Genomic DNA, 22722 nt, shown 5'->3' with positions numbered 1-22722 from the left:
GTTTTGTCACCCGTAATCATGAGCAAGACCTATTTACTAGATGTCTCACATCAAACAATTAAATGGGAGGGTAATGGGACACCTATTAGGTTTCGATCCGTTTTGTCACCCGTAATCATGAGCAGGACCTATTTACTAGGTGTCTCACTTCAAACAATTGATGCGCACGCACGCACGAGTGTGCATGCACACACACACACACACAAGCACACACATATATATGCCTAATATATTTGAGTCTTATTTTTTATGGTGAAACCAACAAAATAGGTGGTTGATGATTTGCTAGGATATAATCACACATAAAGAATTTTCTAAGGAGAGTAACTAACTATGGCACGGAGTTGGTAGGATGGGTCATGGATGAGGGGCTGCCAGGGGTGGTTGTGGGACAAATATGGATGCAGAACCCAGAGCCCTAGCCTCCTACAACCATCGAACACTACCAATGACAAGCTGGGTAGGTAGAATAGAAGGCCACGGAGCACCAACCTTAATCATTCATCTCTCTTATATGTACATATATATGTGCATGGTTTGTTATTTTTACTGATAAAATTTCTTTGTGGAATTCCCCGAACTGCGACGTTCCTTATACGATGCAACTGCTTTCAAAGAAAGTCATGCAACGTATGGTAACTAATTAGGGCGGTCAACATCGGTCAGAGACACCGGAGTTGATTCTATATATGCATTACATGCATACCAGTCAACGCGCCCACCGGTTGGTGATCAATATGGGTTGCCTCCGCCCTCGATTTCTATTACTTGTTTGACTTCTTGGACGGCTGGGATTTGGGTCTGGCACCTTAAATTGACAGCTCCCCCAGTGATTTAGGATATAAACCCTGAAGTGATGTGATGTGTGAGAGTGAGAGGCATTGGTGGTGCACTGTCTTTGTGTTGGGGAGTAGTTTGGTTCGGAGAGGAAGTTTTATTTTGGAAAGGTAATTAATTAATTAATTAATCAAAATAACTCTTCTTCTTCAAATCCCTGGCTTTATTTACTATAATATTTACGTAAGTCTCAAAACGAAAATTTTTTTCCCAAATGGGAAAAAACTCCTTCAAATCCCTAGCTTTATTTGATCTAATCGAAAGCTGATAATTTATTATTATTATTAGAAAAAAAAGGATCATATTTTGCACACCCTCTAATTCATGCGTCTACCCGTAATAATTAATAATAAGATAAAAGGCATTAACCTCCGACAATAATCTTTCCTAAAATTTTAAAAGATTTAGATATTTCTTTGAGATTTATTAAAAAGACACATAACTTTTATTATATTTTATAAAAAGGTAAATTTTTTTTTAGAGAACGTTTGTTTCTTTTTGATAAATCTCAAAAAAAAATTTATAATATTTTTAAAATCTCATTGAAAATTTGTGGCATTTTTAAAAGTTCATAAAAAAATCTTTATTATTATTTCTTTTGTCATACCTCAAGAAAAGAAAAGATGAATATCTTTTATCCTAAAGAAAAACAAACATCCCAATAGAATTTTTACAAATAAAATTATGACAGGACACTTTGTATAATAAAACAATTTGTATTCAAGACGTGGGATGTTATGTTTGTGTACATGCGTAGACATTGAATACCTTTTTTTATTCCTTAAATCAGTTCTTGATGTGGAACAATTCAAATGCAGACAAGTGAGCAAAGGACCTCTTTATTATGTTCTAGGCAAATAAACCCTTTCCACACGGCCTGATTGAAGACATGCGAGGCCTACCCCAATTAATTTAATTCTATGCATTACAGCGCAAATGGCCCAATAGAAAATATGGTACATAGTTACTTAATCACCATCACTAATATTTTATTTTGGTACTTTAATTAAAAGGGTCCGATTTTATTGTAACTCAAATTTTATAATATAATTTATATATGCTAGTTCATAAAATTTTAATTTTCTTACTTGGACTACTTAGGTAAAGTGATTTGTTTGGATTATAATTACACAACATGTGACCACAACAATATGTAAATGTCTAACATATGAGCAAATACCATTTAATCATAATATTTATGATATAAATAATGTATATCTAACCGTATCTTTTGATAATATTAAATGTGAGAACATGGTTACATCCGGGTGACTTTAGAGTAGGTCCACATTTCAGCAGCACTATGGGATTTTGGAATAGGTTCGGTAACGGTGGAAAACAATTTTGGTAATGTCGTAGTGATGTTACTAAAAATACTTGATGTAACGATAAACTGTTTACAATAAAATAATTTGGTAACACCATACTGGTGATGTTACTAAAAAGCATGTTCCCATTTTTAATAATATCTTTATTTCAAGCTAATTTTTCAATTAAAAATTAAACCTATTGGATATCTACAAAATTGATCATCCAAAACTCAAATTAAAATCCAAAAATTTTAAATAAATTATTATACTTATAAAATTAACTACCTATAGAGTAAATAATATCATTTATAACTAACATTTTTTTCATTATCCATAATAATGTAAATATACCATACATGATCAAATTGTTTTTCAAAAACTAAATGCATATAATTTCTTCTACTACATGCTATAATCGGGATGTCACGCCCTGAACCTGCAGATGGGCCCCAGGTGTGAATATAGTAACCTGACATGTCTTTGTATCAATTAAAACATACATGATACAATACAATAAGAGGGTCCGACCCCGTGGGGTATACGGATGCCCTATACACAAACATATATACATTTATACTCATCAAATACACAGTGAAATACAGTCTTTCTATACATGTACAATACCATACCCGAGTCTATACAAAGTTAGGATATACATTCCTATAATTACAAAGCATACCCCGAGTGTCTACAAAAACCATCACGACAACCCGGTTACAAAAACTTGTACCTAAACAGGCACTAAAAGTAGCTAACGACACCCCCTCTTCCGATTGCTAGGATGCTAATTACGGCTACCTGAAGGACCTAAAAAAATTTGTATGTACATTCAGGGTGAGATACCTCTTAGTAAGGAAGAAAACAAGTTATATCAGTATGTTACATACTAATGTTATTTCATGTAAAATATAACCCTATATAATACGATACAATTCAAAAACATGTCCATACAGTTCTAGTATTTTCACAAATCCATTCCAGTACATACGATACCCAAACATACGGTCAGTGTCGTCACACTAACACGCAACTATTCTATGAAACCCGAAACTTCACAGCGATTACGTTGCCAATATAGTGTAGTTCACACTAATACGCAACTACTTTATGAAACCCAAAGCTTCACAGCGATTACATTGCCAATACAGTGTAGCTCGCACCCCTCGGTGACCAGTCGGAACACACAGGTGATATTTCACACCCTCGGATATAGAGTCGGACACTCTCGTCCACGATTTTGACACTGGTACATGGTGCAGCGTACGATAATTAGCCGCCACATAGTTGTTTCGGCGTACGGTAATTAACCACCCCTAGCCGATTTCACAAAACTTGGAATCATTTTGAAACTCATGTTTCTATACTCATCAACGTACGGTAATTAGCCGCCACATAACTGTTTTACAAAATACCTGGAATAATTACATACGACCATACATTCCACACATATTTGGTTTACAACAAATCATATCATTTTCCAATTCAAATATACAGTTTTATACAAATATGGATATCAGTCATCTCAATAATACAGTTTAAACAAAATAAACGATTTTCCAAACAAAGCAGAGATGATACCCGAAATCCCCAATTTTCTCAAAAACTGTAACTCGAAAATTCCGTACTTTACCTAATAGATTTCCCCAAATAAGTTACTAAAACATACATATGATCGTAACCAACAAGCTTACCAATCTCAACTTAAAAAATAACTGATATAAACTGAATTCCCTTACCTTAACCTGAATTTCAATTACGAACTCTACAGTCTCCAAAACTACTAACCGAGACTCCAAAACCTATAAATCACAGTACAATACTTCCTTACAACTCATACCACTACACATATTTCAAATCAGAAAGGAAAACTAAGCCTTACCTCAATTTTAGTTCGAAACCCGAAACTGCTCGAAACGAGATTTCGATCCTTTAGAAATGTAGAGAATCCTTCCCTGATCCTCGCGGTAACATCAAATTTATGAATCAGGCGACGAATGGCGAAAAAATCAAAAGAGAGAGAGAGAGAGAGAGAGAGAGAGAGAGAGAGAGAGAGAGAGAGAGAGAGAGAGAGAAGATATTAAGCTAACTTAGCTTGGAAGCAACTTGTTTGGATATTTATAGCCCTTTGACTCAAGTGGATTCGTCGACGAATTGGCGTCCTCGTCGATGAGTCCGCCATTACTTTCGTCGATGAGACGGTGGCCTCGTCGACGAGCCCGAGGTTCCAGATTTTCTAAAATCCCTTGGGATCTCCTCGTCGACGAGACACTGAATTTCATTGCCGAGAACAAAAGGGAATTTGTTGACGAACTCTGCTTCGTCAACGAAGTTTGCCCAAATTACCACTTACCCTTCTTTCGAATATTTAATCCACATATTACGGTTCAGATTCTTACACGGAATCTGAGGGAAGCATTCGCCACTTATCCTTAATAAAAAAAGGAATATATATATATATATATATATATAATCATTGTTTTAAAATTAAAAAAAAAAAACCTATTTTTTAGAAAGTGAACTTATAGAAAAATATATACTCACAGTCTCTCTGCATAAAGTTAGTTGTATAACAAAAGTCAACTGCATTGCATTCATGATACCATGTCCTACATCAACTCAATTCAAGTTTAATAGCATGTTAACAATATTAAACTAAGAATCAAGGAGAAACAATATGACAACTGAATTACATCACTTGTATGATAAAATATAAAGTTTTACTCCTTACTCTCATCAAAATCTTTACATTCATGTGCTTCCTCTTCATTAAATAGATCATTTATGAATTCCTCTTCCTCTTCTACTGAATCACTCAAATGTGTGATCTCATTAGGAATATCAACCACCTCTGCATCCCTATTGTAACGACCTAACACTCTACGTGGGCCCGGAGTGCTACTAACCCATTCATTTGCCTGATAATCAACATTCTAATATCATGTACGCAGCAAAAAACATAAATATAATCTCCACAAATATAATACCAGAGTTTACTATTTCTATCTATAATCCAGAATAACTATTCATCACCTGTATTCTTATATGTACACATATCTCCAAAAACATTCAGTAGTCACAAACACCAGTATATTTCACAGTCATCCATATCTCAGAAGACTTAAAACATAAAGCATAATACATAACTTACATACAACCCTAAATATCAGTTAAGTATATACCCTTTCTTTTCTATATCCCAAAAATGCTACAAACACCTCGAGCTCTCTAAGCTCAATCTTATGGAGGTCCTGAAAAAGATAAGTTCATATTCGGGTGAGACACATCTTAGTATGGGAAGAAACAATATATTAAAACAGTGTGTGGCTAACATGAGGTTTAAAAATAACATAAGTATACATTTTCATCATTTGCAAATCATTAGCATAATTTCTGAAATCATTTCATGTTCCTAATCAAACACATGCAAGACATTTTCCCACGAGATTACCCAAAGATAAGGGTGATTTCTCCCCATACAAGTAGCACCCCTCTACTATGATACTTTAGGTAACTCAAATGTCACAACTGAAGCATACCAAAACACTCACCTTGCTCAGTAAGCCCCTAGGTGGTGATGTAATCTCATGCTCACACAATTCACACAAAGGTTTACCAGCGAAGACCCCGAGAATAAGGAAATCTACCCGCCCATACAAATAGTTTCCCTCTGCCTTAACACGTTATGCAATCTAGTGTCATATTTGATACTTATTAGAGCACTCGCTTTTCTCAGCAAGCCCTCCATCGAAGAGTTTGCCCTACCCAAATGTAACACGTTCTACTAGCATACATATTGATAATATCATAATACATTATTCTGCCAGTTGTTATCCTGTAATTCTTAATTGTTCATATTCTTACCTTAACCATTTCATAGCATTTCACTTTACGTGGCTCTCATTCCATTTCACATTGTTCGCATTTCATATTTCCTTATCATTCGCATTGTCTTTTAATTACCACAGCTCCCTTTTGACTATTATTTCTACAACGCCCTTTTGGCTGTCATTAACATGATCTACAACTCCCTTTTGGCTATCATGAGCATGATCCATAGCACCCTTTTGACTGTCATAAATGTGATCCAAAACTCCCTTTTGGTTGTCGTAAACTTGATTTACATTAACAAACACATGCATCATATTCCATATAACATTTCATTTTAGTGCATTTCCTGCATAACATGCATGTCATACATATAACCTAATCCCATACAAGGTTCAATTTACTCATACCACACTATTTAGCAGTAAAATTCATATATATATCCCCATAAAATAAGCCAACCTGCATTTAACATTCATATACTCAAAATATACCTTTTTTATCTTACATAATTATCCTAAAAATATCTTTCACTTTTATCAGTTCATTTTCGCATATACATATCAAATAAACAGCCCTAAGCTCGAAAAACATAATTTAAATAGTTGACATTTAAAACCCATACCGAAACATATACTTGTATATATAACACAATTCATTTTCCATTGAATTCATAAAAATTCTGGTTTAATATATATTTTTCCCCTTATCTGATTTCTTGAACTACACCAACAGGGACCTCGAAAAGATACTTGTGGCGCTCACCTGAGCCCTGAAAAAAAAATCTCAGTTCCATTAAATCAACCATAAATAAAATAATATTTTAATATTTCCTAGGCTTTTAAATTCCAAATAAATAATTATACCCTCAAATATAACCAATTTACTTAATTCTCCAAATCTCACTCTCACTTTAGAGTGGGGCTTAGGAAACCCAAATTGGAAATTTACTCCAACCAAAATGAAGTCGATCACGACTAGGACCCCCTGGTGGTACCCGATCGTTGATTTAGCGACAGATTTAAAGAGAAATTGAGAAAATAAGGAAAAGTTACCTTACCCAAGAATGGTGCCTACGCTTCGCTCTGATAGAAATGTCGGTGGTGGAGTTAGGAACTCAACAGTACCTTCCATTTCTCGATCAGCCGAATATCCGTTGAGAAACTAGGAGAGAGAGAGAGAAGGACAGAGATGGAGAGACGAAAGCGCAGTGGGGGGGGGGGCTTCTGTTTAAAAAAAATTTCTTCTTCCTTAAGCTGAAAGAAGTTTACCTAACTATATATATATTCTTATATTATAATATAATATATTATATTATATAATTTAAATAATAATAATTTTTTAATTAATTTTTTAAATTTTTATTTATTTATTTTTTGGGATCACTACACCTATGTTCTCTAACCCAATCAATACTTTCCTTGAAGGAGATGTTCTCCCTTGTAAAGATGGAGAAAACTGGTGCACCATCTCGATAAACTCCTCCCTCTTCAGATTGATCAACTCCAACATCATATAAATCACGAGGCCTTAAGCAATGCCCTATATGCCATCTAGGGTTTAAATCATCAGGAGTATAAAAAATACTTGTTGGACTTGGTTAGCAAGTACAAATAGCTTGTCCTCATCTTTCTCTCTTGTATCACATGCTTTGTTAGAAATAATGAGAGTATATCCATAATTCTCTTTCTTAACACCAACCTGTGGCTCTAACCAATGACAACGAAATACTACAAAATTCAATTCCTTTGCATACTTAATTTGAACGATTTGCTTAGTTCTCCCATAATATTGGACATCCCCTCTTACTCAATTTCTATCCTTACATTTTCATATGAAGGTGTATTTGCAACCACAACTACCCCATTATTCTGATATGCTTTTCCTCTATCAAGTGATTCTGGTTGAAACTTATATCCATTGATCAAATACCCAGATAAAAATGTAATAGTTGATGAAGGTCACATTCCAAGTGTTTGAATAATTGTAGAAAATTGGCTATTAGTCCCCTTCACAACTTGAAAAAGACCACCCAAATTTGGGAAATAATGTCACATGCCTCCAAGGTAGAAAAAATATCACAACCTAAAAGCGACTACTCGGATTTGGGAACTATGACATATGCCTCTACAAAATATCACAACTTGAAAAGTGACTACCTGGATCTCCAAGGTAGAAATCACAACTTGAAAATCGATTGCCTAGATTTCTGAGATAGACAAATAAAATTTGAGAAAATAACTACTTGGATTGAGGAGAATCAATCCCTATACCCAAAGTAGATCATAGACCATTATGATCTACGAAAGGCAATAAATTAAAGGTGTGAGAAGTGGAATGAACACTATTCACACAATTTATGAAAGAAAATTGTATGATATAAACATTATGATGCATGACATGAGGATAAATCTTAACTTATGCAATGATAAAACTTTACAGAATGCATATGGAATTCTTCTTATCACTATTGATTCTATGCATGCAATGCATGAATATGCACAAATATCCTCTTCAACTGTGCTTGTGGAAGAATGTATATCCAATCAACAAATTAGATTCTGAAACCAATATTTGCCATATCTTCACTTTAACAGTTTTCAAATTCCAATCTATGGGGAAGAGGGTTCATGATTTGCTAATAAAACCCCTATTAACAACTTTCAAGGAAACCAATATTGTCTGATTCACTACCTCTAACTCTTGGTTTTTACAAGTATGTCGAAGGTTGGCATGACATTTGCCCTAGGCCATTTGGGACCAAGTTACTCAAGTTTGCAGCTTGACCTACGACACTGCTTTAAAAACTATACTCTTAATATTTAAGTCACTTTGAAGCTAAATAAATAAATATGCAAATAGATAACACAATCTCATGAAATACTAAAACCTGTCTATTTTTATGGTTTTTGTGTTTTCTTAACAAGAGATGACTTTACTGGTGCTCTGACGTCGCACAACCTTGATGTCAACTTAAAGAATCAAACTAATGGGAAAATGTGATGCCCCAATTTTTCTTACAATTTTTTTTTTTCACATATTAGCATACAAAACATATCGACCACGTCACCACCCTGATATCATTTAAACATAACCCGGCCTGGGGTGGGTACCGAATAAAACGGTCATACCAGTATTCCTATAAGCGAGAGTCACAATATATATATACATCACAGTGAATGCACATACCAGAGTGTCAACTAACTAGAAGTTTATACATCAACATACATCCCAAAATAACAAAAACTCTAGGGGAATCATCCATCCCTAGTTTACTCACTCGCCCTGTATATCAGGATACCAGCTCCACCATATCTGGGAGCTCTATCACTAGCTCGATCTCGGTTTCCTGAAATATTTAAATGATTAAGTGAGACACATCTTAGTAAGATGGAATAAATTATTTATAGTGTGTGACAATATGAGATTCATTGTTTTGTAGCATATAACATATCAGTGATAGTATCTTTTGAGAAAATATTTCATTTCCATAATCATAATCATAGAGATATATAACACAAGCTTTCATAAGCTTTTACTCCCATTTCCAAAATCATTCATTCACAATCCAAGTTTTCCCGTGAAGTTCCAGAGAATAGGGAAACTTACGCGCCCACACTAGCAGCTTCCTTCTGCCCTGAAATCGTTTGCAGCTTAACCCAATTAACCCAGGTTCAGCTACATCTGATACTTATCAGAGCACTCACCTTACTCAGTAAGCCCTCAGATGGTGTGTCTTACTTCGCTTTAATTAATTATTAACTCACACAATATCATTTGTCGTTTTCATTTCGTTTCCATATTCCCACTTCCTTTCCATTTTCCATTTCCATTTCCATATCTAGCACATGAGTATCCTCGGTAACCCACACACACCTATGTCCGTAACTCATGGCTGCCCTGAGGATCTTTCTTCATGCTATGCTTCCCCCCATTGTCAGGGTTGTGCGGCCCAAAGGTTAGATCTAACTGTGATTGGCCGACCCTATTAGATCAAATAATACCATATACCTGTCTATAGTAACGAATGGCCTACAAATACCCTAATTTTGAATTCTAGGGGCAATATACAACCCTTCTCTAGTCTATTCGTACTACCTCGCCACACGCTCCACGAGTCCATGTGGTTGTACTTTGCATCCGCTAGCATCAGTGTCGTGCTCGATATCACAACCCATCATTGGGGTTTACATAATCCATTCCATCAGGGTTTTCTTTTCCACTATTTTACTTTTCCACATCAACATTTCCAAATTCAATATTGATTGCAGTTGTTAGTTGCAATGTTCACATTCCCAATATTCACAATCACCATTCACAATTCAGTATTTACCAATCAATATTCCCAGATTTTTCACATTTGTCTAATGATAAATTCTCAGTATTTCAATTCCAGTTTCATTTCATAGTAATATGCATATATATATGAATGTATGTATGAAAATGTATTACATATCACATGTTTCATCATTTCCAGTACACACGCGTCCCCATTGATGCTCGTTGATAAGCACTCTGCAGTCGTCGACGAGACCCTAATGAAACCCCTTTTTAAAATTCCTTTCCTCTCCTTTATTTTATTATTTAATTATTATAATTCTTCGGGTCTCTACATCTATACTGAGCATCACCACTTCAATTTATACGCCACACAGACCTTCAACATCAGTATAGACTTCACACAGAGTTTCTATACTGAGCATCACCACTTCATATTTTTCAATCAAACGCAAATCTAACTTACTATTTCATGATTAATGGAATTAAACTGTCATATCTCCATATCTATATTAAACCTGTCATTTTAAAATTTCACAGTAATCCCACTATATACATATATCCATAAACTAGTATTACACAACATACTCAATATCATACCATAACAATTTCAACAAATTCATATAAAATTATTTGTTAATTAATCTCATGCCACACGGTTATACATTAAAATTTTAATTTAAGAAATCTACCGGGAAAAAGTGTGTATTTCTAAAATCTAGTCTGATTGTTTTCCAAAAATTCTATTTAATTTTAAACTTGCAACTTTTCCTAAAATGGAGGCACACAGACCACCCTCTGGGTTATTCCCAAATATGTATAATACTTAAATTTAACCAGATCAAAATCTTTAAAAAGTTGACATAATATATTTCCCTTACCTGATTCCTAGAGAAATACCTGCATAGATCCTAAGGCAGTGCCTGTGGCATTCGCACAAATCCTTATATTCATATATTTTAGCTTAGTCAGCTAAATTCTGGAATAATTACTATCACTCATATGCTCCCACTAATCGATTAAATTTTAAAAACACATGTATGATCCACTTTCCATATTTAAATTTAATTTCTAACATATTTAAAAACACCAATATGATCAAATCCATGCAGTTTAATCTAATTCCAAAATATTTTCAGAAATCTAATTTAATCAAATCTTTGCAGTTTAATTTAATCACAGGAATATTTTTGAAAATCTAATATAATCCAATTATGCAGTTTAATTTAATCCCAGGAATATTTCCAAAAATCTAATATAATCCAATTATGTAGTTTAATTTAATCTCAAGAATATTTTCAAAAATCTAATATAATCAAATACTACAATTTAATCGGTTAAATTTTTAAAACAACAAACATATTTTGTACTCCTCACCTTAACCTTGGAGTGGTGCCTAAGATTCCCAAATAAAAAATTTACTCCGATTAACTTACTCAGAATTGAAGCTGAGACCCTGTGGTTGTGTCCGATCGTCAATTTGGTTGAAGATTTGGGAAAAATTGAAGTGAGAGAGAGAGAGAGAGAGAGAGAGAGAGAGAGAGAGAGAGAGAGTTTACCTTATCCCAGAAGTGGTGCCTACAACGTTCCTATGACAAATCCATTTCGATTAAAATGTTGGTGGCCGAATTTGGAATTCAAGGGTATTTTTCGTTCTTTGATCAGCGCACGTTTGGCCGTGGAAATCGATGAGAGAAAGAGGGAAGACGAGGACAGAGAGGGGCAGATGGCTCCCTGGATTGAATCAGATTTCAATCCCCAGCAAAGCTTAAGTGTTAAGCTTATAAATATATATAATACTTATTACTTTACTTTATTATATTATATTACCATTATATATATATATATATATATATATATATATATATATACATGTATACTTTTATATCCATCATATTATTTATTTAGTTAATTTAATTTAATAATTTTTAATTTATTATTTAATTAATAAATTTTTTTTCCTGGGTTACTACATAAACCGTCACTAATAGTGTTGTCACTACCAAAAATAAGGTTAGTAGTGACGGTTTTAAACTGTCACTAATACTCACAAAACCGTCACTATTAGTATTAGTAACGGTTCTGTGAGTGTTAGTGATGGTTTTCAATTTGTCGCTATGCCTACCGTTACTAATACATATTAGTGACGAATTTTTCAAACCGTCACTGATAAAAGAGTATTAGTGACGGATTAAAATCGTCACTAATAATGGAGTATTAGTGACGGAATAAAACCGTCACTAAAGATCTAGGTTCGTCACTATAGATTCTGCACCAGATCGACAAAAATTGTCACTAAAGTCATAGTATTAGTGACGGTTTCAAAACCGTCACTAATTATCCATTATTAGTGACGGTGCTAAATTCGTCATTATTGCTCAACTATTAGTGACGATTTTGAAACCGTCACAATTACTCATTAATAGTGACAATTTCAAAATCGTCACTATTGATTTATTGTTAGTGACGATTTTTAAAACCGTCATTATTGGTCTATTAGTAGTGACGATTTTAGAACCGTCACTATTGCTCTGCCTTAGGATTTAGTGACGGTTTTAAACCGTCACTAAAGTGTATTAGTGACAATTTTGAAATCGTCACTAATACTTAGATTGCACAATTAATAGTGATGTTAATTTTTTTTTTCCAATGATTAATTCCTGTAAAAATCTATAATTAAATTACATTTACATTAAACCATAATTGCAATAAAATTCTTAAATTATTCAAAATTCTAATTCAAATTTAAATACATTTATTATAAAAATTCAAATTCAAATTCAAATTCAAATTCAAATATATTATACAAATTCAAATTTAAATACAAATACATTATAAAAATTCAAATTTAAATACATTTTATTTGTTCAGATAAAAAAAAAAGTGGAAAGCTGCATTCGAGCTGCATGACATCGTCCTAACATTGTCATAGTTACAAACTCTACAAAATAAGAAAGTTGAAAAAATTAGTATACGGTTTTTGAAAATAAATCACTACCTACCACATATACAGGCATAAAAAATAAATCACATCACTAGGATTATTGGGATGGGGAGACACACATATTGTGTTTGCCCTTCCATCTCCTTAATAATTAATGGATCTCTCCCCAAAGAGATGGGCCTTATTTATTTTATTTTAGGCAGCATCAATACAGTTTCTGATTAATAATACTAAATAAATAAAATTTTGAACAGCTGAACTGATTAATAATTACTGTTTGTTTTGCTCTGATCCTTTACTTGAATCACTTGTTTGCCTCAAATATGTATCCTTCTTCAGCACATTGTAAACTAGATTATTATATGCTTTAAGAAAAAAATTCTAAATTGATTTTTTTAGAAATGCATAGAGGCAGTGCCTGGTAGAGGGATTTGTAAATCACATTTTTGTAGTTCTATTTTTAGTTTAAATATTATACTTGGAAAAATATACAAAGAAATAGGATTAACCAGATTCACAATTTTAAAAATAAAAATAAAAATACATTTTGTACCAAAGGTGGTTGTCAAATTTGGTGAGAATCTATAAGCATTTGGAAAGAAGTACTGTTATTGCCCTTTGTTTATAATTTTTCATTTAAATACGAACAATTGATTAAAATAAGAAAATATTAGATTCACTTACACTTCTATTCATGCCAAGTAACCATATTGGATTTTAAAATGGAATGAGTTCAATTCTATTACACTTTATTAGCAATAAGGGTGCCACACATGATCAGACCTCAAATGACAGCTCATCATCAAATATTTTTTGTTACAGCCAGAATCCTCCAAAATAATTTTCAGTTAAATACTGAGATATGCTACAAAATATTCCTTCTTGATGTATATAAATACCATGTCTGTATCAAATATTACATATATGAGAATGATACAATTCCTCTCAATGTTATTTTATTTTCTCTGTTTTTGTCATGGTATCAAAGCTAGCTAGGACAGTCCATCGTTCCAGGTCTTTCAGTCCAAAGCTTATTAAACTTTTCTTCCATGGCTAAAAATCCTGAACAAATTATTCCCCCACAAACTTCATTACTGTCAAATTAAACCATGAAAGTTATCTTTTATGGAAGGCACAAATCATGCCCTACCTCAGAGGACAGAACTTGTTCACCTATATGTTGATGAGACCATTGTTCCATTTTGAAGAACACAACAGTGGTGCACCAACTAGGACAGCAGCCCTTCTGCGTGCTAACCAACCAGCTAGCGATAAGAAGGGTAAAATAGCCCCAAGTAAACCTGAAATGCTATAGATGCTTCAATATGGGCCACGAGTCCAATGAGTGTCCAAAGAAGGCTGAAGGCAGAGTTAGCCTTGATGAGGATCAAGAGGCTGCCTGTGAAGAAAAAACTGCAATTCTTAAGGACCAAAAGCAGCAACTACAAGCTGAAAATGATGTGGCAAAATAAGAGATTGAGGGTGATGTCCTTGGTGAGTCTTTAGTCATTTGAAGGTCATTACTTTCTCCTCTAGCCAGTAGCGACACATGGCAACATAAAAATATCATTTGAACTAGAGGCACAACGGGTGGAAAGCTTTGTAACTTGATAATTGATAGTGAGAGCAGTGAGAACATGGTTTGTCAAGAGAAGGTAGACAAGCTGGGATTGAAAAAAGAGAGACATCAACAGCCATACCACATTCTATGGTTCAACAAAGGAAATGAGGCAATTGTCTCTTTGAGATGCCTTGTCAATTTCTCAATCGGTTCCTTGATGAAATCTGTTTATTGTGTTGTGGCTCCTATGGATGCATGTCGTATTCTTCTTGAGTGGCCTTGGCAATATGATAGAGGCACAATCCATGATGGTATCAAGAACACTTATTCATTTTTTTATTAAGGACGGTGAGAAAATGGCTATTCACCTGCTCCTAAATAAGAAGGGTTTTGCTGAAAAAATGAAAGTGGGTTGGGTTACATCCTTCTTCAAAAGGAGTGTAAGATGCAATTTGTGTTCCCAAATGATGTTGAGGAGATTTTTGATGAGTTAAAAAATGTGATGCCAGATTTTGGAGTCTGAACGTGAAGTCTAACCTCCTCCTTACTAATACTATTTCTTTTGCACAAAGTGTTTTTTGTTGAAGAGAGGCAGATTGTGTATGTTATTTTTAGTAGACATTTAAGTGGTAGGATGTTCGTCGTACAGAGAAAAAGGGCATTGTGTTCAAATTAGATTTTTTGATTTTGAGAAGGCGTGTAATTGAGCTAGTTGTGAGTTCTTGGATAGAGTGCCTTTGAGGAAGGGGGTCAGGTGTTACGTGGAGGAATTGGACAGAGGGCTGTTTATCTAATGCTTTTGTGAACCACTAATATGGATTGCAATATCTAATGAATGTCCATTCTAAATTAACTAAGTCTACGTTGCCTTATTTATTATGATTCCTAAGATTCACTCATCATTTCAAAAATATTTTAACATTAAACGACTAAGCCTATCTTTTCTTTTTGTTTGGTCAAATTTTAACGCAATTTCGGTAGCATGCCGTCTGTAAATTGGACGGTTTCCCATAAAACCTGCACCTGATAGGTTCAAATAGAGCATTTATAACAAGTTCAAGGCACACGAGAACCTATATCCACTACCAGCATGCAATACACATCAACTGCATCCGCCATGCAGGAGGCATTCTAGACTAGCATGCAACCATCTATCATATTCACAATAGTAATACATGCCAACCATATCTTAAATTCAGCATATAATTAAATAGTAGAGAACAGTGCTTAAGTTTCCATTTATTGGACGAAGAGAAGATAAGGCAGTGTAATCAATGGGGAAGGAGAGAATGGAGTGGAATTGGACTTGTGGGTTATTGGGTATTTCTGAAAATGTGACAGGTTTGAATTCAGCTTATGTAAAAACGTCTTTTTTTGTCAACTCATGATATGCTATGGTCATTAATTTGGTAGTCACTCAGGTGGGACAATTCATGAAGTTTGAAGAAGCATCGAAAACATCTTCGAGACTTGGTGGGATGACAACTGCAGGGGCAGTTCCTATCCCTCAGTTGCCAAAATTATAAGAAAATGTGTGCAACTTCATCTTTTTTTGGGGGGGGGGGGGGGGGTTGGGGGTTAAACTAACTGAGCATAGCCTACATGGCTTCTGTATAGTTGTTGGATTTTGTTCCGTGTGTTGGACAACTTGAATCCTTAGAAGTAATAGTCGAGGTAGTAGTGGTGATAAGTAGTAAAATCTTAGTTATAGTAAGTTGTTTTGGAAAAACTGAACATAATTAAGATTTTACTGTTTATCACCACTACTACCTTGACTATTACTTCTAAATATTCAACTTGTCCAACACATGGAACAAAATCCAGCAACTATACAGAAGCCATGCAGGTTGTGCTCAGTTAGTTTAACCCCCAACACCCCCCCCCCCCAAAAAGATGAAGTTGCACACATTTTCTTATAATTTTGGCAACTGAGGGACAGGAATTGCCCCTGCAGTTGTCATCCCACCATGTCTCGAAGATGTTTCCGATGCTTCTTCAAACTTCATGAATTGTCCCACCTGAGTGACTGCCAAATTAATGACCATAGCATATCATGAGTTGACAAAAAAAGACGTTTTTACATAAGCTGAATTCAAATCTGTCACATTTTCAGAAATACCCATTAACCCACAAGCCCAATTCCACTTCATTCTCTCCTTCCTCATTGATTACACTGCCTTATCTTCTCCTCATCCAACAAATGGAAACTTAAGCATCTTCAAACTTCATATATTCCCACACGTAAGTGCCTGCCAAATGAGCATAGCATATAATGAGTTGATAAGTTCAAATAGAGCATTTATAAGAAGTTGAAAGCACACGAGAAAGTATATCAACTACCAGCATGCAATACACATCAACTACATCCGCCATGCAGGAGGCATTCTAGACTAGCATGATTTAACATGAAACTCAATTTGTGATCATAATACCTTATAATCAATCAGAGGAGCCACCTGCATCATCTTTTCTAGATCGGCGCATCCTTTCCTCTAACCGCGCCTGCCTATCCATCATGGCTTGCATCTGGGCTCGAACAGTGGAGAGGTCCGATCTCAGTTCCGCATTCTCCATATTGATCCTCTGCATCTATTGAGCCATCTCCTGCTTATCACACTCAGCCTCTCGACGCTGTCATTCCATCTTTGCACGAGCCGCCGGACCCATGGATGATGATGCTGTTGGGGCGATGTATCCACTTCCAAGACCTTTCACCCAGTCCCCCCTCGTTGCGCAAGCACCTGGGAAGTGATCTCGAAATTTGTCATGTGCGGACTCCCCTCTGAAATAGGTGCATCCCTCACCTCAACCATCCGTGCCTAATTTCAATCATGAAAATGATAAAAAGGAATAAGTAAGAGTACAACTTTGATGTTTTGAATAAAGTAATAAACTAAATCTTTTGCTTCACTTACATGTCGATCCTGCGCACCCTCGCACCACTCCCCCGATCACCGTTGGTGTGCTCTTTAATACAAATCTGGCAGCAACTCCTCTGTGCTAGTCTCGGGATCACACTGCATTATCATATAAGTCATCATTACTATTATGTCATGTAATGGTCAGATAATTTTATATATAGTAATTACGTGGCGATGATTTACAAATAGCCTCGATCCACCGCAATGCGTCGTAGGGAGTTTGCTGCGGTTCGCAGCATTTATTTCACATATGGCCTACAGGGAAGATGTCATGCTGACATATTAGGGACATCATTCTGAAAAATTAGTGATTAGAATACAAACACATCACTTGATAGCGCGGGTCGCGGAAATGGCGACAGACCACGTCCCAATCTTCTTGGGATATCTTATCGTATGGCCGCGCTTCAACTTCATCTCCTATCGCTTGAAAATGGGAGTGCATTTTCGAGTGATAGCTCTTAAATTTATTACACAATTGGACGTCGACCGCCCTCCACACATGGTCATCCTCGAGGGTGTCCATATCAAACTCCTCCTGCATATATAGGTAATACAATTACAATGTTAGACAGTTGTTAATTGGCTAGTATATTAAAAGTAAAAAAAAATTGAAATTAAAAACAGCTATATAAGGTTAGGGAACTTACCAAAATACGCATGTAAAGGACCATGTGCTGCTCCTTAGCAGGGCGGTGTATCTTGGAGGAATGTCGATCCGAATCCGCTATTTAGTCCTATCCAGGTGCTTCTTCAACAACATGTTCTTTGCTGCACCACGACCTGACCTGACCGTGGACGTAGATGCTGAAAGTATAGTTAATTTAAAAACAACATTATAATCGTACATGTGAATAACTATCATCAACAGTTGATATGTAAATAAATGAATCGTATCCATACCAACATTGCTCATGACGGTTGGAAACTCACCTTGCGTGTCAGTCGCATCAGTGGTATTCATGTCTGGCCGAGGTGCCAATGGCTCAGACAATGGTGTAGCCATATTAGTACCGACGGGCTCCGCCGGTCTCGAGGATGTCAGATCATCCTCATGCGATGTAGTAGTGGGCCTGAAAGAAAGTCTCCAATGTCGACCTCCTGGTGCCATATCTGCAAATAATTATACAAGTCAATATAAGAAGAATGAATTTTTAATTATTTACACATGTCAGATACATAGTGACAAAAATAGACAAGTACATATATGAAGTACGAATATTAGATGGATGCAGCAGACATGAACTCTTAAGTTATTTACACATGTCAGATACATAGTGACAAAAATGACATGCTTACCACCCTTATACGTCCTCAATATCCGTATCATCCTCACTTTTAAAGTGTCTTCCTCTTCACTACAGTACTCAATTCCTATTTCATCTTCCCCATTAGTTTCCTCATCATCGATGAAGTGAACGTCTATAGAAGGTTCAATTGTAATGTCAGCAGCTCCTACGTGTTCTGCCCTAGCACCATCCCTATGCAATGGTATAGGATCAGCGCCTTCTTTGACAACATCTGTTTTAGCTTGCGCTGCTACGTGGACAGATGGCTCATCTTCTTGGAATGCAACCTCACTGCCACTCATCTCACTATCTGCCACTGCTGCAATTGCGTACAAACTTCGAGGAGGAATCTTTTGGGCCACATGCCATTCACCCTTCAATTTGGTGTTTAAGGTAAAACACTTGTTCTGCCTACGTCGCAAGCACGAAAGGGTCATTTTGATACCAGGTTTTGCTAAAATTGACACTGGTGAAGTAGGCTTCGGTGTTTATCCCAGTCTTTTTATTGCCGATGTCCCACCAGGTACACTTGAATAGGTGGACGACACTGTTTGCTCCATAACTAAGCTCTATAATGTCGTCCAACACACCGAAGTAGTCAATATCTTCATCTCCTTCAGTGCCTAGCACCGTAACCCTAGAATTTTGGATTCTTCTATGCAGTTCGAGGGAGTTTGTATGAAATCGTAACCCATTAACAATGCAACCATTGTAGCGGTTAACTCGTTGATCGGGGCCACATGCCAACGCGTACAAATCTTTACTTGCCGTTGGTTCCTTATTGTAAAACATGACTTTCATCTATAAAATAAACAAGAGTTTAGAAGAATACCGTCAATAATGAAATCATACATTGCTTCTAACTGAAGCATTTTTTGTTACTTACACGACTCCCAAACCGATTGATAAACTCCTTCTTATGTCTTTCGTCAACATTCCGTTCATTTTGGGCCAGGAGTTCAGCTTTATGTTCGCTGTATGCAACAGTAGTACATGTTAATGTCAAGAAAGTATATAAATATGCATATGTAAATACAATGCAAAGTAAGGAGTTTGGAACAACGTACTCGATATATGGAACAGTTTCATCACAATTGTTGAGGACGTAAAAATGAGCCTTTTCTAGGTTGTCCATGTCAATGAAATCGTAAACTCGTGCACCGAGAGGGCGAACATTTTCTCGAAATATAAAGCTCCTCGATTCTTCATCTTCGACATTATTAGCATGAACGTCTGCATTTTGCTTATCACGAGTGAACATTGTGTCACTATCATGTAGATACACTGAGCAAAATGCAAGACATTCACTGTCAATGTACGCCTCAATGATTGAACTTTCCGGTCGTGCCTTATTGCGCACGAACCCCTTCAAAGTTGCCAAGAACCTATGCATTTTACATAGCATTATAGACTTGTAGACACAATGAAGAAAAAAAAAAATTCAAACTCCCAAATCACATCACCATTATACAAGGACTTTATACTTTACCTCCAAATAGGATACATCCAACGATATTGAACCAGTCCTCCAATTATGGCCTCCCTTGGTAAATGGACAACTAGGTGGACCATCACATCGAAGAATGTTGGAGGAAAAATTTTCTCTAGCTTGCATAGTATGATCATGATGTCATCCTTTAACCATTCAAGTACGTTTAGGCTCAATTTTTTTTAGCACGACTGCCGAAAAAAGATTCCCAATTCAATCAGAACCGAGCGAACATCTTCAGTCAAGTGTCCACGAAGGAAAACGGGTAGAACTCGTTGTAGAAGGACGCAACAGCCATGACTTTTCATTCCTAGCATCTTCCATTCCTTCGTGTTTATGCACCGAGTTATGTTCGATGCATATCCATCGGGGAACTTCACTGATTTCAACCAGTCGAAGAATTTATTCTTCTCATCCTTCGAGAATGTGTAACAAGCTGATGGCATCAGAATTTTGTCCCCATCACGAAACAGGTGTAGCTCAAGTTGCATTCCCATGTCTTCCATATCTCGGCGAGCATTTGCAATGTCCTTTGTCTTCCCATTTATATCAAGCAATGTACCAATGACATTCTCACAAATGTTCTTTTCAATGTGCATGACATCCAAGTTGTGGCATAGTAGAAGATCTTTCCAATATGGCAACTTGAAGAAGATGCTTCTTTTTGTCCAATTCAACTCCCACTCAGCGCGTTTTCTTTATCTACTGGTTGGTGGTTTCCCAAATTTCACATCTCCGATCAACCTTAGATGGTTTAATATCTCTTCCCTACTTAGCCACTTTGGCGGTGACCTTTGTTCAGGTTTTCCATTGAAGCTTCTAACGCCACGAGTCCTCCAAGGATGTCCAGTTCGTAGAAAACGGCGATGACACATAAAACATAACTTGCGTCCATGCTTTAAGGATAAGGACCTAACATCCTTATTACAGACTGGGCATGCTAAGTAACCTTTTGTGCTACAACCTGACAGGTTGCCATATGTGGGAAAATCATTAATTGTCCACAAGATTGCAGCATGCATCCGAAATGTTGTTCCGGTTTGCACATCGAATGTCTCCACTCCTTTTTCCCACAATTCTTTCAATTCGTCAATTAACGGACGCAGGTAAACATCAATATCATTACCAAGTGCTCTCGGTCTTGGAATCAGCAGAGACATATAAATGAAAGGTTCTTTCATACATCGCCATGACGACATATTGTATGGCATTATCATAACTGGCCACATGCTATATGGGTTGGTCATGTGACCGAAAGGATTGAACCCATCTTAAGCAAGGTCAAGTCTGATGTTGCGAGGATCACTAGCAAACCACGGATGCATTTTATCAAATTCGGCCCAAGCTTCGGAATCCGCTGGATGGCTAAGGGTGTCTCCATCTTGAAGATGTTTCTCTTGATGCCATCTCATATCTGTAGCAGTCTTTTTGCACATATACAATCGTTGCAGCCGCAGGATTAATGGACAATATCGCAAAACTTTTTTGGGAATCTTTTTACCCTTCTTCTGATTAGTTCTATACCTCGGTTCACCACATTTTGGGCACTCGTTCGCATTTTCATGTTCACCATAAAAGAGTACACAATCATACCTACACGCATGTATTAGAGTGTAATCGAGACCCAATTCACGTATGTAGGTCTTCGCCTCATAAAAAGACTTGGGAAGTGTTTCACCCTCTGGCAGTGCTGCCTTAATGAGGCTTAAATGCATGTTGAATGCACTCTAAGATAACCCATGTATTGTCCTTGCATGAAGCAACTTTATCAGAAACTCTAATTTTGAGAACTTTTTACAGTTTGGATATAGGGGCACCCTTGCATCGCTCATGAGATTAACAAATGGTTTACCGAGTTGATTCAACGTACTAGGATTGTAAGATATGGTACCCGCTGAAGTAGTTTCATCACCAGTACGCGACACACTGACATCACTCGTGTCCACTGCAATCCCCCATTGCAATTCACCTAACATTTCGATTAACCTTTCAGAACGTGTATCACCACCTACTATATTCACCCCCTCATCTTCAGTGTCATTTAAATTATCGGTCTGAACTACATAATCTTCACCGTGGAACACCCATCTTGTGTACCTTTTCTCCATTCCAAAGTCTAACAAATGTGAATGGACCAGATTAATGTGTTTGAATGTTATGTTTTGACATTTCTTGCAAGGACACCTTATTCTACTGGCTCTGTCTGCACGAGGACGCACGAACTCTATGAAATCATGTACCCCTTTCACGTATTCTGGCAAAAACCTA

The sequence above is a fragment of the Malania oleifera genome, chromosome 10 (assembly GCF_029873635.1).
Source record: "Malania oleifera isolate guangnan ecotype guangnan chromosome 10, ASM2987363v1, whole genome shotgun sequence".
Classification (NCBI taxonomy): domain Eukaryota; kingdom Viridiplantae; phylum Streptophyta; class Magnoliopsida; order Santalales; family Ximeniaceae; genus Malania; species Malania oleifera.
This window is presented reverse-complemented; position numbering follows the sequence as displayed.